Source organism: Microtus ochrogaster, chromosome 21, assembly GCF_000317375.1.
Source record: "Microtus ochrogaster isolate Prairie Vole_2 chromosome 21, MicOch1.0, whole genome shotgun sequence".
Taxonomy (NCBI): domain Eukaryota; kingdom Metazoa; phylum Chordata; class Mammalia; order Rodentia; family Cricetidae; genus Microtus; species Microtus ochrogaster.
This window is the reverse complement of record NC_022022.1, coordinates 29624493-29635536: the sequence shown is the minus strand read 5'-3', so window position 1 is coordinate 29635536 and position 11044 is coordinate 29624493. Positions and strand designations below refer to the sequence as shown.

General features: G+C 38.2%; 1 pseudogene; it reads right to left on the bottom strand.

Moving 5' to 3' along the window:
- Nucleotides 1-1934: 1934 nt before the first annotated feature.
- On the bottom strand, nt 1935-2294 carry LOC101995567 (annotated as a pseudogene).
- Between the last annotated feature and the right edge of the window lie 8750 nt (nt 2295-11044).

The following is an 11044-nucleotide window of genomic DNA, read 5'->3' as shown; positions in this document are numbered from 1 at the left end:
GGTTAAAGCCTGTGTCAGTGGAAACGAAAAGGTGCATATAATTACAGAGAGAAGACGGTAACAAAAAAATCAACTCAGCTGTGAGTTTGAGTGTATGCGTGTGAGTGTGTGTGTGTGAGGGAGAAAGAGGCAAACAGACAGAGACATGCAGAGAGACAGAGAGACATACAGTAAGACATATCCTTAGAGATTTTCATATATCATTTATAGCTGCAGGACTAAAACAGATAGAATAATAGTAAATAAAAGATAAGTCTACCAATACCCAAATTATATTGTTTTCTATTTCTGCTCTAAGCAGGAGGTAGATTGCTTGGTTTGATTCTTTTGATGATGGTGCAATAGGTGAATTTACCTAATGAAACTGTGAAAGAGTAGTGTTTTTTTTTGTTCCTAATCATAACAGTTATACATTCTAAAAACTTTTAATTAAAATATTTTAACTCATTTGTGTATTGAATGCCACATGATTGTGTGCATGGAAAGTCCAGGAGTTGGTGTTGGATATTTTCCTCAATCACTTCTCTTCCTGTGGTTTTTGAGACAAGGTCTTAAAGCTGTGATAAAAAAAACAAAACAATGGTTTATGTATTGAGGAGATTCAGGAATGTTTTCATTTGTAATGATGATGGGATTTGGATTGGACTTTGCCATTATTCCTTAAACTGCCTGTGTCTAATAATGTAGGAAAGGAATTTCACTCCATGAAATTACTCAATATTAGATTCTACTATTTCCACCTAGTATTTTATAAAATCTCCACATACATTTCAGAAGGGTGTGTTATCAGGCAAGATGCATGAAATTTGACTTTTTGAACAACATGGTGATGGCAAAGCAGGCAGTTTAATGGTCTTATGATTCAAACTTGAAGTCACTTTAAGTGAACACTATATATTACAACATCTTTAGACTAAATGCCATAATTAAATTTTCAATTCTAGGTATACTTTCTTTCTCTAGGTAAATGTCTTGGAAAAAGTGATTTGACTCCATAGGCATTTTGATTGCTCTATATCTTTCTGAAAGCACAAAATTCAATTACATATTCCAGCTCCATGGGAGGTAGGACAGAACATATGGGACAATGATTCGAGAATAACACATAGACCCTACTGGGGCTGGGTATGCAGTATAGTCAAAATATTAGGGCATATAAAACCAAAGTTACCGGCTTCAAGCATTGCTTATGTTAATAATTAATAGTGGTAATTAGAATGTATAGAATCATTATTATTTGGCTAGATACTGTGTTATAAAGAACTCTGTGAAGACTCTTACATTGGTATTCATTATTATGAGTAGAAATTATCATATATTGTTTTATAAATATGCTATGGTCAAACAGATAACATCTGGATTGTCTATTATCTCTAGTGTTCTTTCTGTTGCCATGATCAAAACATAGACCAAAATTTTCTTAAGAAGGAAAGGGTTTGTTTTATCTTACAGTTTATAGTCCTAAGGGAAAGCAGGGCAGAAACTCAAGGCAGAACCCTGGAGATAGGAACTGATGCAAAGGCCTTAGGGGAACACTGCTTACTGGCTGGCTTTCTATAGCTCGCTTAGTCTGCTTTCATATACAACCCTGGACCTTGTTCCCAGGGGTAATACTGCCCACTATAGCCCTCCCATATCAGTTATTTATCAAGAAGATGCCCTATAGACTTGCCTATGGGCCAATCAGATGGAGGCATATTTACAACTGCATTCCCTTTTCCCAGATGACTCTACCTTATGTTTTTTTTTTAAATGCAACTGGAATCGTTACTTTAATAAAGATCATATCCGCTTTTCTACAAGTCAGTTTTCCTTAATCAAGACTGTCCAACAAAACACTGTTAGCCGTTCATGATCTGAATTTTGGGGTATGAATTAAATTACGGTACACATTAAAAGTAATGAGACATGTGTTTTGTAATAAATAAGGCAGTGGAATTACTCCTTAGTAGCCTTTTTAAGATAAGCTATTAGGTCCGCCCTCTCTCCCTTCTTCTTAATTCCAGCGAAGATCATTTTTGTTCCAGGGATGTACTTTTTGGGATTCTCCAAATACTCCATCAGGGTGTCCTCTCCCCAGGTGATGCCTTTGTTCTTGTTGGCATCTGTGTATGAGAATCCAGCCGCCTGACCTGTCTTCCTCCCAAACAGACCGTGGCGGTTTGGTCCAGTCTTATGCTTGCCCCCCTTTTCCACAGTGTGGCACTGGGCACACTTCTGAACAAAAATCTTCTTGCCTTTCTCAACGACACCCATTTTTAATTCGCTCCCGGGTGATCAACACCACCAACGCTGCTGACCCGAAGACGGACGTCCCGCTCTCTAGCCCAAGGACACGCCAGCCCGCGCCTATGTACCAGTGTCGGTGCAACCGCCTCTACCTTATGTTAAGATGACAAAAAAGCTAACCCATTGCCCCTTCAAACTCTTCTGAGTAATCGTTTACTTGTTCATCAGTCATTCTGTGGGCCATCTCTTCCTTCAACTGGCTGTTTCCTCTGTGCACAGAGCTTTGGTTTCCTGAAGTCCCACCTGTCAGTTGTTGGCTCCATTTGCAGACAGATAGAGGAATTCTGTTTTAAAAGGTTAAGAGATGGATGAGTGCTACACTGTAAAGAAGACTGTCTTCTGTCAGGCCCAGGGAACATGAGGCAGAATGAAGGTAGGGTGGGGATTCAATGTAAGATAAGGAAGATAGGAAAAAATGACTGTTGAACCATCTTTTTGTGGACAAGGGACACCTGTTGCAATAACGAACTAAAGGCCACAGCTGTTCTTCTCTGGGACTGCGTGAGAACAGGTCCCGTCCACAGTCAAGCGTGGACCAAAGAGAGGGCCAGGGTACCCTACCATCCCAGCTGTATTACTTACTACTCACAGATTCAGTGGAAGGGGAAGGACCGTCTGCTCTTGTATCCTCACCGATGGCCCCACGAGGCACCATTAACCTTTGACACAGTTTGTGCTCTTTGAAAGCCTTTTCGTCATCCTCCAGACCAGCATGTCTCCAGGCCTCATGTAACTTTAAGAATTTCAAGACCATTAAATTCTTCTCTATTTTCAGCTTTTAGAGTAGATATGATATTTTGACGTCTGTATGAAAGGCCTATCAAGTTACTTAACATCCGTTGTATCAGCAATTAACCTATGTTTGTGCATGTGTGCAGTGTATGCTTGTATATATGTCTTTGTCTTGGATCATTCTAGATCTTTTCTATGCACACAAAGGAGGAAGAGAGAGAGAAGTGGGAGTGGAATTGGGCAGGGTGTGCGTCCCACTCCTGCAACCTTAATTACTTCCGCAAACATCCTCCTGAACATATAGTTACAAGGGGGGTCAAATCTACAAGGTGTGAATCCTGGGAAATCTCAATCAGTCTGTGACACATAGTGACATCTAATTTACAGATCTGGGATATGGAGAGTGTCTTGAAGGGTCAATATACTTCCTATCACAGAGAAAATTCTAGCTTATGTCCAGTTGAATAGTCTTTTACAAAGTTACCAAATGCTAATCTAATAAGCACCCTGCTGAATGTGTTAATTTCATTATCTCTGAAGTTCTAATTTCATTTTATGTAATTACATAATTGAATATTTACTAGAGAAGTTATTATTAGGCCCATAGCATTAAAAAATTGTAACATATTAAAATTGCCTCATATTTTCCATACTCAGAACTCCGTATGATCCCAGGAACATTTTCCTTTAGTTTGTGAAATACAGCATCATCCCACTTCAAATATCCAATAAAGGAAGCAAAGAACTTCAAATGAAGGCAATATCAAGAAATAACAGTCCCTTTCCTTCACACACATGGGAGAAAAGACTGCGATTTAGCAACAGATGTGGAAGTTGCAATTCTTATTAAAACTAAGCTCCAAAATGTATCCAACTGCAAAACAGAGGATATGGGGAGAAGACTAGGAAAAACAGCTTCTGCTGATTTACTTAGTAAAAGTTAAAGAAAAGGCTGGCAAGCATCTGGTGCATGTTAGAAAAAAGTCTTGACCTTTAAGAGTGTATAACGCATTAATATATGAACTATGAAACTACAGGTATGTAGTATGGGCAATACCGATTTATTACATATATAGGTGTAATTGATGATTGAGGGCAGCACCTCAGCTGCATGCTTCTACAAACACACTGAAAAATTGACTTCTATGCTGCATCCTTGGTACCTATAGATAGATGTATGCTTTCAGTCTTGATAGATGCCAGCTCTGTTTCAAAGAGCAATACATAATGAATGAAAATATGGTAATATTTCTGGGAATCACATTCATTCATACAAGAATATTGATAGTAATCATAAAAGTAAATGAAATACAAAGTAAAAACTTGAACTCCAAATACCTCTGCAGTCCAACCACTGAATGACTGAAATGTCACTATTGGGTAGTTGCTTCAGGTGGAATAGCATGGAGGAAGGAAGATAGGGCCAGAGGCAGGAGACTGTGAGTCATAGAAAGGTTAATTCCAGGACCCACACCTAAAGTACACTACCCTTTGGACTGCTTTGATTGAGCATTGAATTGTGTGAACCCTCCAACCAACAGAAAAAAATTTAACCACAATGGAGGAGTGAAAACTCAGTAGGAGAATCTACTAAAGATGTGCATACCTACAGAAAGATTGTTCCAGGGTGAACTTTGAAGTATCAAAAATCCTCTTGGGAACGACTACTATGGATGCTTCTCATGCATGTGGTTTTAACAGAGAGAATCGTGAGATGATACCTGTGCAATGAATATAGCATTATATAACCTAAGCATGGCAATCAAAAAGAAATGTCCATTTTTTATAATCGCTTGTTCTTTTGTAAATTAAATCGCAGTATCCATAAATTGAGGAGGCTTACTCAATTCTTCAAGACCAAGACATGAAGAATCTGAACATCATATCACAACACATCACAAAACACATCAAGATTGGTACCCGCCGGGCGATGGTGGCGCACACCTTTAATCCCAGCACTCGGGAGGCAGAGACAGGCGGATCTCTGTGAGTTCGAGACCAGCCTGGTCTACAGAGCTAGTTCCAGGACAGGCTCCAAAGCCACAGAGAAACCCTGTCTCAAAAAAAAAAAAAAAGATTGCTACCCTTCTGGTAAGACAGCCGTGTTCTCACCAGGGTAGTAGGGAACTGACCCTTCTAAATGGTGTGAAGTCACTAATACCTTTATCTGAACTTTAGGTATAATGCAGAAGAACAGGATTGATGTGTAGGAGAAAGATGTCACAAGGACATTTGGTTTATGAAAAAGAGCTGGGACTTATCTCTCTCACAAGCAGTCTATGTAGCTGTGTACTTACTTAAGACTCTTGATGAATATTCACATATATTTAAAATAAGACATTTAAAATAAGACTGAATTTATGCTCCTAAGTTTAAAGAATGCTCTGTATTCTTTCTATCATTTCATATCATGTGGCTGTTTTGTCCAATTACTCTATCTGGAAATGTTCTATATATCATTGATTTTCCCTTGTCTTTCCTGTATAGATGCTCCTCTTTCTACATCGTATGCTGCTCATTTCATTCTCCACTCAGATAATAATTATTATTAAGACTAACAGACAAAGTATAATGATAGATATGCATGCAAATGGGTCACAATGAAACTCACCTCTCTGCATGCTAACACAACAATGCTAGTAAAAAAGCTATAAGGAACAGAACATTCTATGTTCCTGTGGAAAGTTAGCTCTATTGTAATAGCTGAAAACTCAGGATAGTTTATTCAATAATTGTCTGTCATGTCAGAGTGTTTGAGTCTTCACTGAACCCTGAGTATGTAGCAGCTAGTAGATACTTAGTATTTCTTGAATAAATATGTAGATAGATAGATTGAATGAATGAGTATTAATATAGATACATTTTATGGTAAGTAGGAAATAAGCTAATCTGAACCCATTAGGTTGTTAAAGAAAAAATATTCCGTAGAAAACCTTACATAGTAATATTGTAATAGGCAGGGACCACAGAAATGCAATAGGGTCTTCAACAAGGAAACAAGATATAGCTGAACTCAGTAAAGCATGGCCAACTAGGAATTTTTAGCTAAAGAACAGCGTGGAAGCCAGTAGTTGGCACATTAGTAGGAAACATCAATGATAGCCTTGTCAAGTTATCCTAAAAGGATTCTAACTGTAAATAGGTCAGGCTGGTAAGAAATCATCTGTGGGGTGGTGGAAGGAGAGAAACCATCAGCTATCAAGGGTTATCAAATATTGAGGATGGGAGTTTTCTTCCTGTTGACTTAGTAGAGTTTTTGTCCAAATTGGATTCTATATGTAAAATTTACATGTGGCTTAGTCAAAGTTTCAGGGGCCTAACTAAACTTTGGTCAGGTAGAGTTAGGCATTCCCCACGAGGAGCAAAAGCAAAGTCAGTAGTTGTAGAAAGAAAACCTGAGAAAACTGGTATAATTTTTGGTAGTTACAAAAGAAAATAAATGGATCAATGGGAAAAAGAAAAAGATATTGTCCAACAAAATTAAATATTTAATTGTGTGTAATGGTAACTACCCATTGTGATTTTTAAAGGATCTTTAGTTTCAGAGAGGAATGCATGTTGGGGGCTATCATAGTCAATGATAGCTACAGTGAACTGATTCAGAGATCAGTCAACCATTATTTTTATGTAATAAATTCAACCCTTTCTTATTTTATAGCCAAGGATGCCAAAGGTCAGAAAGTACAAGTAAATACTCTAGGAACATGGAATCTCTATCAGATCTCTCAGTGTTGCAGACAGAGTTTTCTTTGGGTTGTCAGCCCACAAAAAAAATGACATGGAGATATTATTAATTATTAAAGTTTGGCTTTAGCTCAGGCTTGATTCTAACTAGCTCTTATAACTTAAAATAACCCATAGTTTAAAATCTATGTTCTTCCACGTGCTTGTTACCTCATCTTCATTTTGCCCATTCTGCTTCCTCTCCATCTGGCTGGCGACTCCACCTTTCTTTCTCTCTGAGTTCTTTTTCCCCGGAAGTCTCACTTCTCCTCCTGTCTAGTTGTCGGCCGTTCACCTCTTCATTAGATCAAACCACAAGGGCACAACTGTACACCGTTTCATTGGAGAATGGAGAGAATGTGTCAGCTGTCTGTTTGTATGGACACTGTATTCGAGAATAATGATAAGAACACATGGAAAGAAGGGCACCTTACAACAACCAAACTCTCCCTAAGGTGCCATCAAGAGTGGGGGTCAGGGTGCATAGCACAAGTCCATTCTTGTGGGTCCAGATGAGTGGGATCTTTTGATTTATATAAAACAATACAGGAGGGAACTGCACTAGGTATACACGAGAAAGAAAAACCTTCTCACTGTAAATTAGAGATTAATGGGTTCCTTTCAAGGGATTTTTTTAAAGCAAGAATAGCATCATTACAGGAGATCAGGAGAATAGGCAGCTGGTGAGATGGTGCTGTGGGTAAGTCAGAGAGCCAGAATCTGATTCTTGGACCCCAGAAAGTGAAAGGAAAGAACTGACTCTACAGCTGTTCTCTGACATCCACATCTGCTCTGGTAGCACATACACACAGACAATAAATAAATTTATAGGGTATAGTTAGGATCAAGCGAGTATTGTAGTCAAGATGTTGCGTATTATAGGGAAGTTATTTTGAAATAGGCTGAGATTAGCCATAGTTATAGTAAAATAAAGTAGAAGTGGAGTCAGCAAGAGAATGACAGTTCTAGGTAAAAGAAGATATAAATTAGATAGAATGGTTTCCAATGCGGATTAAAGATCAAGGACACTAGACAGACAAGGACTATAAGGCAGATGGGAAATACTTGAGAGCAGCCAGCCTCGGGTCCAGCTGGGGCTTTGACGGCAAATTATTTTCTTGCTTCTGTAAGCTCAGAGCTAAGTATTTGAGGCAGTAGGGGGAAGAGATGGAATTCGAAGAATCATCCAAGGCTGGCAGTGTGAGAACAAATGGCTGAGGGCACACAATGAAGGTTACATAAAAAGAGAAGTGAGGAAAGCATTATGGTATGTCATTTAGTAATGCTTTTTTTGTGTTGCTCACTGCCTTGGGAGTGATCACCATGGCTTTAAAATCGCCCCCACCTTCACTAAACCTTAGGTAGTGGTTCTTTCTCATAGATAGTCTAGCCATCAGAGCACCTCCCTTTTTAAAGGATTTACTTTAGAAACCATATGAATCTGGTAGCAGGAGAGGTGGTCTTTCTGAGCGGAGAGTGCACCAATTGGTTGTCCAGGGCCAAATGGGTCAGTCCTGAAAACATACAGTTAACATTATATGGGCACAACAAGTTATATTTTTGGAATCTATGTATATATACAAATGCACATATGTGTGCAATAACAATTGATGAGAAAGATGCCATGGATTTGAAGAAGAGTGCGGAGGGGTGTGTGGGAGGATTGGAGGGAGTTAAGGAGTTAAAAATAATTAAATGACAATCTCAGAAATGAACAACAAAAGTGGAAACCTTGTGATTGTAAATTCTTGTGATTATAAACTTTGTAAGACATTCATTGTCAACTTTACATGGAAAAACTGTCCTTCTCAAGGCTCTGGAGTCATCTCTTTGAAAGGCAGTTGTTGTAGGGAGACCACTTGTTCATTCCTGGCTGCCAAGACTTGAAATAACCACACAGAAACTATATTAATTAAATCACTGCATGGCCTATTAGCACTAGCTTTTTATTGGCTAGTTCTTACATCTTAATTTAACCCATTTCTATTAATCTGTGTATTGTCACATGCTTGTGGTGTACCGGCAAAGTTCCGATGTCTTTTCCCAGTGGTGACTGACTCCGCCTTCTTTCTCCCAGAATCCAGTTTAGTTTTTCCTGCTTAACTCTGCTCTGCCATATCACATGCCAAGACTGCTTCTTTATTCATTAACCAATCAAAGCAACACATATACAGAAGGACCTCCCACACCAGGCAGGAACTAGGAAGATAGTAACCTTTTTCCTAAGAGCCACAGAGAGAGTGCAAGAGACTAACTCAGCTGACTCCTTGTTCTAATTTTCAAAACTGTTGTGATCAGAAAGAGAAGAGAAAGTTTACCAGAGGAAGTATGTGCATAAGACTCTTTCCCTGGGATTTCAAGAATGGCAGAGAATACTTACAAAGTCACTAGCAGATGCTTACCCCTTTCCTGAGTCACTCAGAGGCCTGATTCAGTTCCATGTTGCTCACTCACACCCCCTGGTCTCTTGAGAATACTCTGTTAGCTGGAGGCACCATAGATGATTATCTCGCCTAAGAATCACCTTTATTTTTATGCTCTGCCTTAAATGACAGAGCTGCTTCTTAGCTAATGTGAAACTGTGGCGGTCTTTTATCCTGCTTATAAAGACAAATGTCAAGGTCATGTATATTAGAAAACAAATTAAAGCTTGCTTGTAGGGACTAAAGAGATGGTCATTAGAAAACTTTGGCTTGGAAACTGTCTCAGGATGTATTTTCAAAACTATGACTCAGAGGGTTTTATGGATTATAACTAATGAAGATATTCTTCATTGAGACATTAACTTCATTCCCAAAGGTTTATTTCCATGCATTTCGTAGATAATAGCTTGAAAAATGATTTGATCATCAAATATTTGTGAATATGTGAGTAGACACAGTCGTGCTGGCACAAGATGTATTATTATTAAAGAAATAGTAGTAACAGCAGCATTACTTAGGGAAGAATAACTGTTACAACTGTTTGCTATGCTGTTCTAAGTGATTTGTAAATGTTAATTTGTCCAAGAAAAGGAGTTAGGCCTGGATGCCATTGAAAGTGGACAGTTTTGGATGCCACAGTCAGCTCCTCTGGTAATCCTAAACTGGGAAGAATCCCAAATGCCCTGTTTGCTTGTCTATTTTTCCTTCATTTTTGTGTTTCCTGGCGTTGCCAAGGACAACTATGAGTATCTTATTAGGTCTCATGTATTTCTCATAGTGAAGTCTCCCCACTGTGTGCTTTTTCTCCCCCAGTTTTGAGATATTAGCTGAAATTCTGAGTTTGTACAATGTTTTCTTCCTACGCTGTGGTCACATGCTTAATTCTAATTTAAGTGTAAGTAACTCACAAAGGGAGAGACTCTGGTAAAGAGAAGATGAGAGATTAGAAGAACAAGCGTTGAAGCAAAACAAACCAAATTTACAACTAAGCTAGTCATCCTGCATCAATACTGTCAAAGGACTGGATAAAAGCCTAGGAATCAAGGATTAGGTTATAAAATCTCTAAGAGGCATCCAGATATTATTTTAATTATCTGCAAATCCTTCTATCTTTATTCTGCAGTGTTGAGTTTCACAGAATTCCCCTACAAAACCAGGTCGTTAATCTCAAATGATCTCAGAGAGGCTGAAAAAAAAAATCAACCTCCGGATGTCGTTTCCCTAAGAAACCATCTGGAGTGAGTCCATGGTCCATTTGCCTTCACTGGGAATTTATTTTGCACAGAAATGCTTTAGGAAGGTCAATTACTACGTCAAATATGACAAAATCTATTTAATACATTGACTAAATGTTTATTTTCTTAAAACTCAAAATTAAGCCAAATTGATTTTCTCCTTGCCAGTAAGCTTATATTTTCATTTTAGTTTTCCATTGTCCGGTGAGCATGAGGCATTGGCAGTGGATCCAAGGAAGACTTTATGAAATATACAACTCTATCCACATAAGTGTGTGTGTGTGTGTGTGTGTGTTTGCTTGAATATCAATCTGTTTCTTCAGTGTAAACTGGGAGTGGAAGCAAGTATGTTTTAACCTCACAAAAGTTTTTTTTTTTTTAAGAGTGGACTTGCCTTACTCATGCTCTCTTTCCTTGGATTTCTTTTTTTTTTTTTTAAAAAAAAACAATAGATTTTAATTTTTAAATTAGCACACAAAATATTGTATATAATGATGTTATTTTTTTCTTTGTTTTTTTTCTTTTAGATAAGGTCTTTTTTTTAACTTCTTTTTTTTTTATTGAGAAAAGGAAAAAAAAAAACAAGTTTCCACCTCCTCCCAGCCTCCCATTTCCCTCCGCCTCCTCCCACCCTTCCCCCCC